An 18,065-nucleotide genomic window follows, 5' to 3' on the forward strand; every position below is an offset into this window, starting at 1 on the left:
AATTTGCTCAGAATATTTCAGGAATGCCTCCTTGGAAGCTGCCATAGAGCCTGAGGCATACTCTTTTGATAACCGCAGTGTGCAAATTTTCCAACTTTGAAGAAAGTCTTTATATTTCAAAATAGTCAAAGATATGTTTGAGCCACGTCTAGTGAATAAAACAGGTAGGAAGTCAAAAGGGGAGTGGAAGTGGAGGGCAGCACAGATTGTGGAACTGAAGTAACCGGTCTGTTTTCTTGGGTCAGTCATAAATTGGAGCATTACAAAACAGGGCCTCCAAAGTCTTTTAAGCAATAGTAGCAACAGGGACATGAGTGTATGGTTTCTTAAGCTCAGTTCTTTGACTACCCACACTTATTTGTCTGCAAAAGTTTAAAATATGGTTTAAAATAGATTTGAAATATGTTACATTACTTTGTAGTTATACCTTACATAGTCACAATAGATTTCATGTCTTTTTGTGTTCGTCTGTTATAACTGACATGCAAAACTGTGTTCATTTTTAGATTGGTATGCCTGTTCTTCCCAATTTATGAAAAATGCACAGAGTCTTTCAAAGCCATTAATTCTGAGCTAAGATAAGTTGTCCAAATGGAAAAATAATTTGTATGTGTTTTTGGTTTTTCAGGTTAATTTTTCATCTAGTAATTTAGTATTTCCAGATTTAAGTATTTTAAATGTAGATTTATTTGCTTCTGCCTAATTTTGGTCAGAGGCTGCTTTAAGTGTCATAATAATAAAATTTATTTCAGGGAGTTTCTTCATTTGCTTCTTGGCTCTTCAAGACCAGTTCTGCCGCTTGTAGGCTGGTGCAGTTGCTTGCAAACAGATCACTTCCATAGATAAACAGTAAGAAACACTTCCAATTTATATAGACACATAGAATTTCATGACTAACTTCCATAGTAATACATGTAAAAAGACCATAATTTTGGAGATTTATTTAGTAACAGAGTGAGTATTCACAGTTGATGTGATTTTCATTTTGGGGTGGATCTCAGATATCACCATGTATGAACCCCTAATTTTGATGCACCTTGGAACACGCTGCTACCAGGAATCATGTTGGAAGCATTGTTATAAGCAAGACCAGGTTTAACAAAGAATGTCGGATTAAGAGGAAGTCTTTGAGTTCTGTTTTATCTTCTGTAGATTATTGGTAAACTCAGATTAGTTAGGGAATTGCCATGGTTTTGAGGAGGGTTAAGAGAAGGAACAGTTTTCCTAGTGAGGTGACGAAAGGGGAATATTCAGATTCATGTGTGTACTAAAAGTAAGGTTTGGATTAGTTTGCATTAGGTATCATTTTTTTCTTTCAAATTTGAATTAAATTGGAATTGGCTTTGTAAATATTTTTTGTTACCTCCGTAATCTGTGAATTTACCATAGATCACTCTTTAAAGTACTGTGAAATCGCAGTAGTTTTACTAGATTTTAACAGTTTCCTTTATCTTAATATTTTTGTTTAAATTTCAATTACAGATCTTTTTTGGTTTAAGAACTCACTCCTTCTTTTTTTTTTTTGTTCTTCACTTTTGTTATTTATTTATTTATTTATGGCCGCACTGCATGGCTTGCGGTATCTTAGTTCCCCCACCAGGGGTTGAATCCGCGCCCTCAGCAGTGAAAGCACTGAGTTCTAACCACTGGACCAACAGGGAATTCCCTAAGACCTCATTCATTAACCTACTCTGTACAATTGCATATTGCCATCACCATCTCTAGTCCAGAGAAGAAAATATATTCATTTAGCTAACTTAGGAAATGCATCCTCACTCTATTTCTCCCTTTCTCCTTATGTCGTTCCTTTTCCCCTTCTTTCTCTCTCTCTCTCTGTGTGTGTGTGTGTGTGTGTGTGTGTGTGTGTGTTACATTCCTAAGTTAGTTCTTATTGCATATTGGTTATGAGTGGAGAAGGGCAATAAAAATTGTCTTTCTAGGAAAGTTCTATATATTATTTTTATAAGACTTCTCCTAGTTCTTAATGGCTTAAATATATTTGCCCATTAATTCCATAATACACCTGCCTGCTTTTGTATTGCTGCTTCAGAAGGAGTGTGCCAGAGTGAGGATCTAAAGCCATCATCTGGGTTTTCTGTGCTTAGGCCACTTAATTTCTCTGAATTTGTTTCCTCACCTGTAAAATTGGGTTTAACTTACAGGGTTTTTACAAGAATTATGAACTTTATGAAATTATGAACTATAACTACTGTTATAGGAACTTTTTTGGATTTTGTAAATTGCAAATTTCAAATTGATGTTATTTATTCCTTGATTTTGTGAAATGCAGAGCAGCAAGTACTGCAGCTAGATTTCCAGTTATTTTTGTTGATGGTTTTATGGTCTTTTAAAAATATGTCATATGCCTTTTGATGAAGTTCAAGCTTTATCACTTTTCAACTGGAATTGCACTAGGCCTGCAAGTTATAACCCCTGTGGAAAAAAAAATACAGGGTCTGCCCTTGTGTTGTGTTCATTTTGGTTCTTCTGCAGTTTGGAGTAAGATTTCTGATGGTACCACTGAGTGTTGACAGTAACCTTTATACTTGAACTCTCCTAAGATTCTACTTCTTGTTTTCTTTTTCTTTTTCTTGAGTAATGTAAATATAAATTTTAGTTCAGGCCTGGGGTCGATGTGTGTATTTTCTTTTCGCTAATAGGTATGTGGTATATAAATTGAGTATTTATATCTCATTATTTTGATAACATACTACAAAGATTCCAGAAGTCATGTTTAATATTTATTTTAGGAAATTTGCCACTGCAGACAAATTTATTTAAGACTGACTTTTCTGAAGAACAGTGAATTAAATGGTGGGGGAAAAACCCAACATGGTAAAGTAATGTGATATATTATCTGAGTTCATGGGAACCATTTGTAATCTTTCTTTACTCAGAGGATTAAAAAAAATTCTCTCCATAGTCATTGCTTGTTTCTATTTTCTGTGTAGTAACTGGTCTCTGGATGTGGGCTTGTACTGGTTAGTTTTAATTCCAAGTGAAGCGATAGGGACAGATACTTCTGGGTGTTGGTTGTAGCACCTCCATTCTAACCTTAAGCAAGTCACTTCACCTCTTGTCTCCTTCCTTCTCTTTCTTTCTAGCTTGTCAAGAAAACAGTGATAATATATTTTGCAAGACCGCTCAGACAACGAAATGAGATAATATATATAAAGCTCAAATATTCTAAAATTGTAAAGTGGCACGCCAATACCAGCTATCAAAATACTGAGTATTTGCCTACTGAAAGAGACAAACTATAATATGCCCAGACTTTCAGAAGTGCTTTGTAGAAATTTTCTTCAAGAATTTAAATTGGTTGGTGGGAATAAAATTTTAGAACTGGGACACGTTTCATAGCCTATAATCCTTCCTCCAAACCCACTGAAGGACTTTAAGGTCCAGGCATGCTAGACGAGACTTTTAAAGTCACATAGATAAATAGGAGAATAGATAATAGAACCCAGGTCTCCTGGCTCCCTTGCTGGGCTGAATTCTCTACTCTGCACATGGCTGGGTCTATCATTTGGCTTTTTTTTTTTTTTTTTTTGTTGGTAAAACATAATATCAGTAGCATTCACCCTTCTCTCCTCTCGGAAATGAAAGACTCTAGAGAGGCATTTTCCTTTTGCTTTCTTTTTCCCCTTGTGGTTATTGACAAAGCTTGGGATCATGTTGAAACTTGTTGTAGCCACCAGGAAACTCTTTCAACTTTTAATAGTTATCACCCTGCTCCTAATTAACAAGTAGCAAGCATGATTATGTTCCAGTAAGTTGGAAACACTTGTCAGACTTTAATATTTAGATGAGGAAAAGACCTCCAGCCATGAAAAAAAAATCCTTGTTGATATTTTCCATAAAAGGGGACATACAGTTAGTTCAGAACCAGCAGAGCTGACTCTGCCACTGTGTGTAAATGAGATCCTGCGAAATGGCTACGGAGAGAGCGTGTTGGTCACGGCTCACATTAACACAGTGTCCCCTCCAGTTTGTTGGCTTCTTTCTCATGAAAATGCTGTATAATGAGCCATCAGGAGGTTATCCTTTCCCTATGTTTTGCCCCCAAATGAAATAAAATAATAATAAAAATTATTAAATGTGCATTTACGGGAGTGTGATGAAGACAGCTTTTTGTAAATGAGCGTTTCACTAATGTCATCCATTTAAGTCAAATAAGTAAGCGGCTCCAAAGGCAACTTTTAAAAATCATGTAAATTTAATTCACCATTTTTAAAATAATTGACATTTATGCTCATTGCAACTTGCAATGACTCATTCTCTCTCAAGAAAAAAAAGAAGTTCTTTTCTTAAGAAATCAGTCAGTCATTGAGCGGCCCTGAGAAACTAGTGGGTTAAGTGCGCCTGTCTGGGTGCCCCCAGCCTCTCCCAGGTGCGGTTGCCCCTCTGTGATTGAATACGGTGCTGGGTGATGTGCCTTGAGCATCTTGCAGAATGTCAGCAAATTCCCTTTATTTTCTGTAGCTTCTGTTTAGGAGCATTTGAAGAGGTGAAAATAATCTACAGGCGAGAAAATGAAAAGGGATATAGAACTGGAGTCCTCACTGCCCATCGAGTTTTGCGGTAGACTTCAAAAACTGAATTGCTGTCTCAGTGTCACAGCTAGAGGTTAGTTCAAGTCATGTCCCAAACCTAGGTTATCACTGGTTTTAGTGTTCTTACAGATAGGCTCAGCAAGGACATGGATGGAGCAAGCTCTAACTTGTTCTTCATGTGCTAACAACAAGAACACAACTAGGTTTACTATTTCACCTCGCTCCTCAGATCCTATATTTATCTGGTTTTGAGAAACCTACTCTAAGAAGATGTCCCATGTAGACGGCATTTCTCTGGGGAGGTTAAGATCTCCAAAATGTCATCTGTGGTACCGATAATTGAATACCTACCATGGGCCATGCTGTCTTTTTGGCATTGGGGATAAAACCGTGAACCAAATGGACAGCTCTTGCCATTGAGGAGCTTAAAATCTGGTGTGCATGGTAGAAAGTAAACTATACATTAGAAATGTGATGATTTCATATGAAGAAGAATAAATAGCATAATATGATAGAAAGTAGTTCCCAGAATCTGTTTTGGTTGGAGTGGTCCAGGAAGATGGTGGTAGAGTTGAGATCTGAATGATGAGAAGGAAGAGTCTGTGTGATGACTCAGAACAGATTTCTCAGGAAAAGGACTAGCATATACCAGGGCCCAGTGACAGGGGAGAGCCTAGCTTGTTCTGGGGGGAAGAGCCTGCTCTTCTCTCTTCTCACAGTTGTCATGCCTCTTCTTCCATCTGCATTCTCAGCTCATGATCTTGCTTCCTATTTCTTCTAGAAATTAAAGGAACTTGAAGAGGACTTCTTGAAACTTCTGTCACCTAGCAGTGCACCTGCATGTGCTCTGCCTTCTTGTTCCTGCATATAAACTAGGTGGTCCTAGTAAAGGCTGACTCCTCCGTTGATGCACAAGCTCCTACAGTCTGTTCCCTCTGGCCTGCTCAGATGTTCTTCCACCCATGCTCCTTTCTCTCCGGCCTTATCAGCTTTTCCCTCTACTAGATCTTTCCCATCAACCTACCGTCAACATTTTTATCTTAAAATGTTATTTCTTCCATTTTAACAGGACAAACATTCTTTTGATGCCACTCCTCTCCAGCTACTGCACATTTGTCCCCATCTGTTTAAAGACAAATTCTTTGAAAAAGTTGTGTAATTTTTTTCCTCCTTCCCTCTCCTTTTTCCTTGAAACCACTCCAGAGAGGCATCTGTCTTCATCATGCCACCAAAACGAGTCAATGGTGGTCTCCATGTTGCTATGCCAGTGAATAATTGTCAGTCTTCATCTTTCTTTTCCCGTCTGCAACATTGGAGACTGTTGTTTACTCTTGTTGCCTCATAACATGTTTTTGACTTGGCTTCCGTTTCCTTGATTTTCCTTCTACCTACTGGCTGCTGTTTTTCTGTTCTTTATTTGGTCTCTCTTCATTGCTGTAATCGCTAAACATTGGTGTGCCCTAGGGCTTAGTTCTTGGACCCCTTCTCTTTTGTATCGAAACAAAAGTCTTTGCTAGTCTTTATCCAGCCTAATGGCTCTAAATGCCATACGTGTACTGATGACTTTGAAATACATGCCTAGAACCCAGAGCTCTCTCCTGAACTTTAAACTCATGTATACAACTGCCTACTTGACATCTCTTCCAATGTCTAATAGGGAATTTAAATATAATAGGTATGAATATGACCTACTGATCCCCTCCGCCCGGCCCCTGCTTCCTCTACAGTCTTTCCAATCTCAGTTATGGCAGCTCCACTCTTGCAGTGGCTCAGGCCAAATCCTCGAGGTCATCCTCACATGACTCTTTCTGGCCTCTCAGGAAGCCTGTCTTCTCTACCTTCAAACTATATCCCAATTCTGACTGCGTAAAGATTTTTAAAAAGAAAGCATGAAGATTTTTTTCCAAAGAAGATTTTTAGATTCTTAGATGTGTAATGATCACACGAGTCCTACATATGCATACCTTATTTAAAGAAGTTAGAAAACACACAAAAAAAACCCCATAGAAGATTGCTGTATATCCTGCAGAAGTTTTGTTTCCTAAATACTAATACAAATATCATGTTAAGGCAGTAAAACAATTTAAAGTGATGGTTTTAGAAAATAACTTACAGGTGTAAAAGAGAAGCATATGGTCGAACAGAGATTGCCAATGAAATTGACAGATGATTAACATTCATTAAAACTTTTAATTAACACCTTGGAAAATTCCATAAAATGATACTGTATGTAAATGACTGTGTGCGATATCTTGGAGCGTTCTCCTACCTGCTTCACAGAGGGAAGAAAGTGGATCACAAAACTGCTTATGATAACGATTTTCCCTAGCCTGGGGTTTGTTTCGGGTGTTATCTGCTTGTGTCAATCATGCCAATTTGAGCTGCCAATATTCTAAATATATTTGTCTGAAGTATAAGTGATTCTGTGGAGGAAAGAAAAAGTACCTTTTAGTGTCTTATCTCTTCTTCTTTTCAACATTTCATGATTGAATAACTATGGGAGAATATGAGCTTTTACCTGAAATTTTTCCAAGCTGACTTGAATTCTGGTTTGTTCAAAATCTGGTCAATACAATGTGTGATCAATGTATCATATATAACATAAACACTGGAGGTGGTGAGAAACTGATTTTGTGAGGGATTCAGAATCCTAAATTGTACTTTTTTTCTGTACGTTGAGACTAATTTTCTGTTCACTGTGGTGAAATGGGAGTGTTTTCTGCTTGAAAATAGCGGTGGTTTGTATATGCGTGTAATACTTCCAAACTTTTGTAGAGGTACAGTTACTATAAGATTTTGTTATTAATTTTTGAACTCTGATAAAAGTCAGCTTTTTAGAGTTTTGCTCAGAGGGTTGTGGTACAAATATAAGCTTACCTACCTGTTGCTGATTTCAAAATCTGGGGGTGGCGGGGGGTGGTAAAAGACATAGAAATGTTTTCTTTGACAGAAATGTGTTTCCGTTGTTATTAGATAACATGTTTGGTCACCGTTGAACATTCATTGGTGGTCTAGGGTCGTCATCAGGGACCTGAATTATTCTCTCAAACTGTCGTCTCTTGAGAGCCTCAAGGACTTCAGAGGGTGTATGACACTTTTTTTGTACTGTCTACTTACAATTATTACGTTTAACTTCCTCTGCTTCTGTCTTTTGCTACATGCTCCCTCTCCCACCTCCCCTGTCTTCTCTTCTCTCTGCCTTTCTTTACTGGGTTTTCCATGCTTCTGGGCTTAGTGCCCGTTGACTTGACCATTAACTCACACCAAACAAGGGACGGCCCTCTTCTCATGATCTGCATGGTCACATTGAGTTACGAATGATTTAGGTCTTCTCGGACATTTCTGTTTTTCAAAGCTATTTAGAATTTATTAATTTGCTGCTCAAGATGTTGGTCAAAAGGCAGAAGTCAATGGAAGGGTAGAACTGGGTATCACAACTGTTGCAGATGGCTGAGGTTTGCAGACACTTGCTTCATAAACAAGGCATCCTTATAGTTTAAATTACTAAGTGTGATTTTAAAGGATCACTTATAACATCCCTGCTTTTGAAAGCTAATGTCTATTTTAGGTTCAGTATTTAAGTTCTTTAGAATAATTTTTTATTCTTTTGTGTATTGTTTAGTAAGCATTAAGATTTTAAATCATTCTACACATTAATTTAAGGAGTTAAAGCATTAGAACTGAAATATAAAAGCTTTAGAGATACAAAAGAACAAATTTATATTATTATTTTTATCTTTTCGAGTGTTAGGAGCCTAATGTTTTGAAGCTGAAACATAAAGAATGGAGGAAGAAACAAAAAAATTATACTGAAAATACCAATTAAGCGTGAATGTTGCCTGATTTATAATTCCATGTGCAAAGATTATAAAGAAGAAATATAGCTCAAGAAGGATGAGATGCTCTAAAATTGTAATTCTGACTGTATAATTGAGAATAGTCCTGCTGAGAAAGAAAAGGAGTTAAATAAAAGTGTAACTGTATCAGGAGCTCTTTGATAACCTCAGAATTTAAAGGGGTATCAAAGATAGAAGAAGGGGTACAAAGCTAGGGTGGGAAATTTGGGAGAGTTAATGAGCATGGTCATTCGTTCATTTCATAAATATTTATTGGGAAGAGTTATTATGCCAGATTATCTTGTTTGCACTGTGGTTACTAAGATATAATGAGGTCTTTGCTCTCAGAAATCTGCTATAACATTGGGCTATGAAATTGATAATTGACTTAACAAAGGAAGAATTCTTCAACACCTGTTTTGTTTCCAAAGTGGGAAGTGGAGATCCAGCATACTTCAGTGGAAATTCAAGCCCAGGCTGGGATAAAGAATAGAGTAAGAACTTCTTGACATGAGTTCAAGGTTCTAGTCCCAGACAAATGTATATTTGAGCTTACGAAGGAACTAGCTCATATAATTTTGAGAAAAAATGTTGGGTAAATAGTAGCTTGAGATAGATAGGTTTTGGGCAGATAGAACAACTGAACTCGTAGGTAGTTGATTAATGGATGAGTGTTAATGGAATGTGGACTGTGACCTTGCCTTTGTCTTTGAATATTTATTGACAGCTTCAGTAAAAGTGTACTTAGATCTTTAGATGACAAGTATCTGAGAGGGGTTAGCTTGTATGTTGAATCAGATAATCAGGATTCAATATTTAGATAAATGTAAGATTAGTATATAAGGCTAAAATAGTATACTCTCTTGAGAATGGTTCCTTAGAGAAGAAAAGAATATGAAGTATAAATGGTTAATAAGCCAGTGGTTTGATTGCACTATTAAAAAAGAAATAATTGGCTAATTGTCACAAGGCCTTATTGATAAACTTCAGTAGGTCCAGAGGCCTATCTAGGACATCACAACTGTTTTCAAATATTTGAATACCTGGCATATGGAAGAGACAGTATAGTGGCGTTGTGTTGCTCTCAAGGAACTGCAAGAGATAAATGAAGATCATTTCAGTATTATCAAATGGAAAACCTCCAAAAACTCAGAGTTGTCCAACAGTGAAGAGGACTACCATGTAAGGCAGTGAAAGTCTTGTTATAGAGAAAGAGGGAGGCCATATATGTCAGGACAAGAATTGCATTAGGAAATCTCTAAGCTTTCTTCTCTTTTGAATTGCATAATTCTATAATTTCCCAAACTCTTTATGACAGTTTGAGAAGATGAGGGATTTGCTCCAGGGGAAATAATATGCATGGTGGGGGCATTTTTTTAAAAAAAAAGATCAATCTGTTGGCAATCCTGAAGACTAGAAATTAAAGTCAGAATGGGAAGTGGCTATAGCATTTCTCCCTTAAACAGTCCTGGGCTGTTTTCAGATAAATACAGAAGTATGTAAGGAAACACAGCGGTCTGAGTTTGATCTCTGGTTTGTTGGGGAGGTAAAGCATAGACATATATTGGAGATGCCTTTAATTGTTCCCTAGTGTTCTGCTTCTCCTTTGATTAGAGATATGCTTGCCAGGTTGCAAACAAGAGGTTTCATTTGGGAAACCAACAATCCTTGCCTTTTGTATTGAATTTAATATGGAGGTTTCATCTATAAGAACTAACCGTGTCGGACCCCTAAGTACCTAAAAACCACTTCTAGTATTGCTCAAATTAACCTCATTGGGCCTACCTGATATTTTTTTCTATCAAGTTAACACAAAAGACTCTGGGCGGATTAGTGTCCTTGGTTGAACAGATTCGACTTGAATTTAGGGATAACTCTGCATGTACACTAGGATTCTAGATTTGGGAAAGACCTGAAAGATAACCTAATATCAAGTTCCTTATTTTACAGATGCAGAAATTGAGTTCTAGAGCTACTGACTGACTTGTCCAGGGCAATTCTGTTTAGTTAGGAACAAGGTTGAGAACCCAGCTCTGAGGAATTTCAGTGAATTTACATCTCTTTCTATTATACCACACTCTCATCTCTTCTTCTAAACTAAGCTGAAGGTATGCAATGTCTCAAGATACAAAAGAAGAAAAGGAAGCATATATCTACATTGTCTTTATTAAGGTAAAAGTGTTCTAGTTAAGTCGTAAGTATTTTTCAGTTTTATTAAACTTTGATCTCTGGAAATAAAATGAGTCAGTTGTCAAACTTCTGATAAAAACGGAAGGGCTGGGGATAGGATTCTATGGTTAATATCAAAAAGGATTTAGAGCTTATAATAGTCTTAGCAACTTCCCTGTATTATGTAGATTACTATTCCAGTAGTAGGTAGATCAAGTATCTATGTTTTAGGACAGCTTTTAAGCTGAGCAAATCTGAGACATCTGAACAGAATATCACTTGACCTAGAGTTAATTCAGGCTTCTGAACTTCTGGCAGAGAGGCAGGTCAGCATACTTGATCACTTTGCTGCAGAGTCTTTAAGAATTAAAAATCTTCTTTATTACGATTCTTTTGTTTATTCTCCCTTGTGATTGAAATATAGCTTTAACTAGTGGTACTTCATTGTTTTAAACAGTAATTGATTCAGTATTGGGTTTAATCACCATAATGGCTTATCAGTTAAAATGCATTACAATGATAATTTCAATGGACTTTTTATTGAGCAAATTCCTAAATGAGTATCTGACTCACTAAAATTTATGATAAAAATAAGGTATTCTCAATAAATGTTTGTTGAATTAATTCCATTAAGATTTTGAATAATGAAGTCATAAATGTTTTAAGAATACGTATCTTTAGAAATAATCAAACTGATGCAATTTGATGTGACTGAATGTTTTTTGGACAGTTCCTGGTCAGTAATTCCTGTGTTCATGCTATGTAAATTGACATAGAGGTTTAACATAATCATGGAACCTTGGGTGTTGTGGGGAAAGATATTTGAATAGGCTAGGTGAACCTATTTGAATGGGGAAGGTGTACCGCATTAAATTTAGAACACGAAAATCATATGAATTTAAAGGTTAAATTAAAAAATAAATTAGGATATTTGAAAGTAAAAATCAAAAGAGAAGTAATTTTTCTGGTTTATGTGACTTCAGGGAGGAAGACAGAGAGTAAAGGTAGAGGGAGTGGTTTAGAGATTTCCTTGTAGCAAAGTAGTAGTTACAGTAATTTATTGCCTGTCTCCTGTATACTGTCTATGCTGATAAAGTACAAGTCACATTCCCTGATGCTGCGGAATTTGCCTTCTTTGGGAGTGTAGGCAGGATAAGGCACTCACATATGAAGCAGTTTGTTATAACTACCTAAGATCTGTGTCATTGTGAAAATAAGTGGAAGGTGCTCTAAAGATTGTACTTGGCTTTTCTCGCCTTCATTGCCCCTTCCAGCTGGGAATCCGTACTTGCTGCTCACGATGAGCACTCAGAACCTGGGACCAGCTCCTGATGGAGAGTCATGACTTTCATGGCATAAGAAATTCTTGCTGGGGCCAGGTCCTCACCTCAGAGTCAGGCTCGTACCTGGCACATGTTCCCTCTGTTCAGATCGTGTGCCTTGTGCCTCAGACTCTTTGCTTTCAGCCCGGGATCATCATCAGAGTCACCTGTGGAGCTTTACAATCCAGGCACTAGCGGGCACTAGAGGCTCTCCAGGGCTGTGGCTCAGGCAATTGTAGTGTTAAAAGACTTGAACATGTGTTTCTGATAACTTTTAACTCTCCAACTTCTGGGGCCAGTGATCTGCATCTCATTTGCTTATCTACCTGGTCTTTACTTCCTGCCTAGTTGGTCTCTTCCTGCCTGTATAATGACCCCTTCTTTAGGTGTTTAATTTGATTTGTTTTCGTCAACATTATGGGGGGGAGGGGCATAACTCTTTTAAGATCATTAAACATTTGAAAATTGGAACCAGTTGATTGAGTTATAGAGAACCAGACCTCAGTTAAAAACCTCTGCCGTTCGCATAGCATCTATTTTGGTCAGTGGTTATGTGTTTATTCACTCCATCATCTTTGTGTGAAATATCCTGTTTTTTTGTGTCTTTATTTTGTGTTCTATAATTGCTTCCAAAACACACTGTGCTCACCTGTGTGTTGATTGTAGATAGCAAGATGAACAAATGTCTGTTTTGAACATGAAAATACACCTGTTTCTGTAACTACCTGATTGTGAGATTAATTTGAGAAAAGTGATTCCAGTCTATTTGAATAATTTCTCTGATGTTGTAAACATAAAATTTCTTATTCAGATGACAAGTGTCTTCTTATTCGTTCTTAAAATGGTTTGTGAAGCCATTAATACAGATACAGTAAAAAGAAATCAGATCATTTTTTAACTAAATTTTGTGGTCGATAGTCTCAGCGTTTATCAATAAAAGCAAGATTGGGAATGTCAGAGTCATTGCCTGGCTTTTATGACTATAAATGGATTTCTGGTTCCAATGGTAAAGTACAATCTGTCTGACATGATTTAAATATTTAGTGTAGATAAGACCCAAGTTAACGGATTTGCTGGAGTAACATGAACTAATTTTCTAGTTATTTGCTGGGCCAAGAGCATGACAACCATACGTAAGCACGGATCAGAGAAAAGTGAGGGCCTTTTTATAGCTTGCTGACTAGAGGCCAGCGCATCCCACGTCAGGGCATCTCTCTAACTTCTCATAGGGTAGGAGGTTCAGTGCTGTGTATTTTCATGATTACTTACTGGGTTGAGGGCATTTTGGCTGTCACTGTTAATTACTCTTTATCCCCAAAGAATATTTTAGGAACTTATCTCTTAGTATTTCTTATGTTTGTGAATTGCTGACAAAGTCTGGGCCGGACATGTCTCTTCATTGGTCATCTTTTATTTTTTGCCATAAATGTCATGGTCATTTTTATGATCATGTAAGGTCCATCACTTTTACCCTGAAGCAATTTAAAGGCCACTTATAGGGAAAAAACGAAAACAAAAAACGGTGGGAGAGAAAATGAGGATGAAGCAGAGAGGGAACAGAGCGGAAGTCCAGCATTAAAATGTAATGGATACCAATAGGTACTTGGCTCTTACTATCTTTGGAACACTTTAAACCAAAGGATTTGCTTTGTAGAATTTTAGAATTGAATGTAACCTTAGAGATAATGTAGTTCATAGGCTTCATTTAAAAAATAAGAAAAGAATAAGAAAGGTTAAATGACATGGCCATGGCCACACAAACAGTGACATTGTCTACTGACTGGCCATCATGCTGCTACTTATCTTTATTTTTAGGGTGAGCAAAGTAGGTCATTTGCCTCAGAGATTCCGGAAGGCTGGGAACATCAGCTGCCTCCATTTTGCCCAGTGAATGGCCATTTTCCAAACCTCATTTTCCTCATTCCTTGTCTTTGACAGTGTTGACGTCTCATCCTTTCCTGACATCTCTGTTCTTTCAGTTTCTGTGGCTCTGTGGTCTCTGTCCTCCTCCTAGTCTGAGCTTTATTGTTTATTTCCTGCGGGGACCTCCTTATGCTTTCACTCCTTATCATCGGGCCGCCAGAGTTCTGCGCTTAGCCCCCTCTGCCGTGCACTCTGCATGGACAGTCTCATTCACCGTTGACTTCGTACCTGTTAGGAGTCCCACAGCAAGCTAAACACTGTGCTAGATACTGCATAATGACAGGCCTGACCTCTGGAAGATGGAGTGAGTGATCTTATCCATACGTGGGGTTTCAGCTGCTGCCCAGCTCTGGCTGTGATGCTCTGAGCTCCCCACGTGTAATGAGCTTGTCCGTTTTGCAGAAAGTTGAGGTGCTTACCATAGACCTTATCGTTTCCTTTTCTCATCATTCCTTTCTTTAAATATGCTTTTCTCCTGGATTCCACATTTCGGTGTCAAAGCCACTTAGGCATACGTACAGAAAGTTGAAAGTCAACCTTGATACTTGTACATGTTTTCCCTTCCAGTGACTCATTTCTTCCCCCGCCCCCGCCCTGTTCCCACTCTCTCCTACTCCTTTGCCGTTCCTTGTCTTCAGTTGTGCAGTAGGTTCCTAACTGGACTTCACTTCTCCAGCCTTGCTCCCCTTTCCATTGCCTTCCTGAAATCCACTGTGCACAGGGGCGCTGGAGTGATGGTCTAGACCAGAGGGCAATCGAACCATGTCACTCTCTGCTTAAAACCCTTGCTTGGTTTCCCACAGTCTACAGGGTAAAGCCCATGCTCCCTCACATGGCATCAAGGTTGTCTGGGACCTGGCCCTACCTGTGCTGCCTGCCCTTCATACCCAACTGTTTACTGCTCTCTGATGATGTCATGGTGTTTGTCTAGTCCGAGTTCTTGCTTATGCTGTTTTCTCTGCCAGGTACATAACACGCCCAACACGTGGTTTCCTGTTCTGTGTTACTTGGCTATACTTAAAAAGATTGTTATGAATAATTTCAAATAATCACAGCGGATGGTAACATACAAAAAATTCCTGTCTTCAACATGAAGATTTTGACACTGGTTCATTTATTCCCCCTTCCATCCACCCCCCCCACCCCCGCTTTTTTGCAGATGTATTTAAAAGCAAATCCAAGATACCATACAATTTCACCCATACTTCAATATGCATCTTCAAAAGTGTGGACATTTTCATACATAACAACAATGTTATTATGAAACCTAACAAAATTGACAGTAATTCCTTCGGATCGTTTAATAACCTGTGCATAAGGAACATTTCTAAGTTGTTGCAAAAAAATCTTTTTACAGCTAGATTGTTTGAATCATGATCCTAATAAGTACTACATATTAAATTTGGTTGTTCCTCATTCTCTTCTAACGAATACATTTCCCACTCCCCTCTTTTATTAATGCTCTTTTCCTGTTGCAGAAACCAAGTCAGTGGTCATATAGAATGTTCCGTAGCCTGTATTTATTTTCTTGTCTTCTGGTGTTAGTTAACTTGTTTCTATATCCACTGTACTTCCTATCAATAGAAATTAGCTCTAGAGGCTTGATTACATTGTTTCCATTATCCGTCTGTCTATCTGTCTTTTAGGATAAGATCGATCAGTGGGTTCAAGTGGTGACAGCCTCACCCCTCCCTTATAATAGTCACCATCAATCACTGCACAACTAATGGTTTAATCCATCGATGATCACTGCTTGAATCAATTATTTCATTAAGGATTGCAAAATGTTAATTGCATAATTCCATAATTTCTTCCACATTTACTGGCTGGAACTGTTCTATAAAGAAGAATTTTGCTTCATCATCTAAGAGCATTTGGTTACCCTGAAGTGAAACTTGTATAGGAGAGGACAGCAAGAACACTAGTTTTCATTTTGATTACCTCGCTAAATCTTAATCATTCTTCAAGGCTCAGCTCAGGGGATTTCATCTGTAGGTAGGCATTGTTAACCCTGCAGAGCCAAACTAACTATTACTTTTCTCTTCCATGAAATTCCATACTTACCTCTGCCATGAGTTTCCTCACAATATATTGAAAGTATTGTTTTTAAACTGAAAATTCATTTCATTGGGGATGATATGGCCTAAAGCAATGCTACTGAAAGCAATTTGGTAGAACACAATCTACCCCAATAATTTGTTCAGAATCATTATTGCATCTCATTTTTCTCTGAGGCAGTTTTTGTAAACTTGTATGCATCTTGGAGCATTTTTGTCTATTTCAGATTTTTAAAATTGTTTTCTTCTTTTTAATTTTGAATTGTTAGTCAGCCACCTGTGCTTACTTCATATATCTGTAATAGTTACAAGTTGAAAACAATATAAATGTTTAAAAAAGGGACATGTCTACATAAATTATAGGACCCCAAGCAATGGAATAGTATACAGTCATTAAAAATAATACACTGAAAATGTAACTATTGGCATGTAAAGATTTTTATATTCTATTATGCAGTGACAGGAAAAGATTACAGAAATATGCTATGGTACCATTAACTTTTTTGTCACACAGAAGTGTTGTCATATTATTATTATATCATTGTTATTGTTATACCATAGGAAAAGTTTCAAAGTCTATTTACAAGGTCTATTTACAAGTTTCAAAATCTAGTTACAAAATAGTCTGGAGTCCAATTGCTCTCAAAATTCTCATAAATGCTCAAAAATGCAGGATGCTCATACCAGGAGGACAACTCAGGAGGCTGCACTGATTGGAGGAGCGCCAGACCCACGTCTTCTGCCTCCACAGCTTGGAGCACATGCCCTCTGGGTGGCCAGCGGGCAGGAGAGGTGAGTGCATTCGGTGCTGCTCCTCTTCCTGCTTAGAGAGGATCCAGAAGGACCCACACGAGAGGGAGAACTGTTTCCATGGGTGGGCTGGGCTTCAGGGCCCAGATGGAAGGTAGAATAAGTTTTCTATATGGATAAACTGTAAATGGTTGTGGTATAAAAAATATCATTAAGGCTAGATTTGGGACATTGTCCTGAAAAATAATTATTAATAAAATTGTGTCTATGAAGAATTGTGGTCCATATTAAGTGATAAAAACCACGATGTGCATATGAACTTGGTAAATGCTGTCCTTCCAAAGTGTATGCTTTTGTAGTCTGTATGTGTCTTGCATAGAGGTTCTTAAACTAGAGTCATGGATGACTTTGAGGGGCTTACGGATTCCATGAAATTGAGTGTAAATTTTTAGGTGAATGTACTTTTCTTCTTTGTGGAAAGAAATCAGATTCTTAAACGTGTCCATTACTCAAAATAAGGCCCTTAGTTTTTGTGTCCAGAACTGGAATAAAACAGATTTCAGCTTATATGGAATTTCGGAAACATCTGTCTGACCTGAAATTTGATTAGTAGGTCAGCCTTGTGCACGTAGTAAAATATATCCTGATTTCTCATAACTTCCACTTATGGTGTGAGTCAGAAGTATTTACTGTAAGAGTACCATCCCAACAAACCCCAATTTTACATTCTTTCATTGGCACACGAAATATGATATACACATTTAGAAAATGTATGTGTTCGCTGCTCGAAGTAATTAAACTGCTTCAATTAACACTTCAGTATTTTTTTTCTTTACCAGTTCTGAGCTTTCCAGTGAGTAATAACTAGCTCTTTGTTTTCTTATGTAAGTTATATGACTTTAATTATCCATGGGAACTAAGCAGATGGGGTAAGAAAAATAGCACACTAACTCAGGGATCCAGGAGATAGAAATAGGCAGCTCTGTCCTCTGCAAGCAGAGCCGCGGAGACAGGGAGAGGCCTAACTAGAAGTGGCAGTGAGTCCAAGGCTCAGAGCCCCGAGGCCTGGGGACTGCAATGGGGTTTTTTAAGACAGAGAAATAAGTGGGCAGGGCTGTTAGTGCTTCAGACGCATATTGAGTTAAATGAGTCCTTGAGTTAGATAACTCATATTGAGTTATGGGTACCATTCATTTACCCTAAAAGGTAGCATGAAGAAATTCCCCAAACTACTAAAGACAGTAGAGACTGAAGAATATCAGATGTGGAACCCAAATCCCCAGATTCAATCCCAGCTTGGCTATTTTCCTTGGATGATTTGCTTAACTCCTCCACATCTTAGTTTCCTCCTCTGTAATAATTGAATTAATCCAATAATGTCCTTTTGAGGATTAAGTTAGTAAATATGTATGAAATGTTAGAACAAAGTACAGTAATGTGTGCATCAGCTGTCCG

General features: G+C 37.7%; 1 protein-coding gene across 21 annotated transcripts in view; it reads left to right on the plus strand.

Moving 5' to 3' along the window:
* The window catches only part of SOX5 (SRY-box transcription factor 5), a 952,888-nt gene that overhangs the window by 32,780 nt on the left and 902,043 nt on the right, over nucleotides 1-18,065 (plus strand). For 6 of the 21 annotated variants that reach the window (XM_057701087.1, XM_057701099.1, XM_057701084.1 and 3 more), the window contains one exon: nucleotides 16,534-16,652. The exons of 13 other annotated variants lie outside the window; for them this stretch is intronic. The gene's annotated coding sequence lies outside the window, so the exon portion shown is untranslated. Of the gene's footprint in view, nucleotides 1-4,550; nucleotides 4,627-10,462; nucleotides 10,562-16,533; nucleotides 16,653-18,065 lie in introns of those variants that run through there. 2 more of the 21 variants (XM_057701086.1, XM_057701088.1) reach the window with 2 other exon arrangements.

The sequence above is a fragment of the Hippopotamus amphibius genome, chromosome 12, assembly GCF_030028045.1.
Source record: "Hippopotamus amphibius kiboko isolate mHipAmp2 chromosome 12, mHipAmp2.hap2, whole genome shotgun sequence".
NCBI lineage: Eukaryota > Metazoa > Chordata > Mammalia > Artiodactyla > Hippopotamidae > Hippopotamus > Hippopotamus amphibius.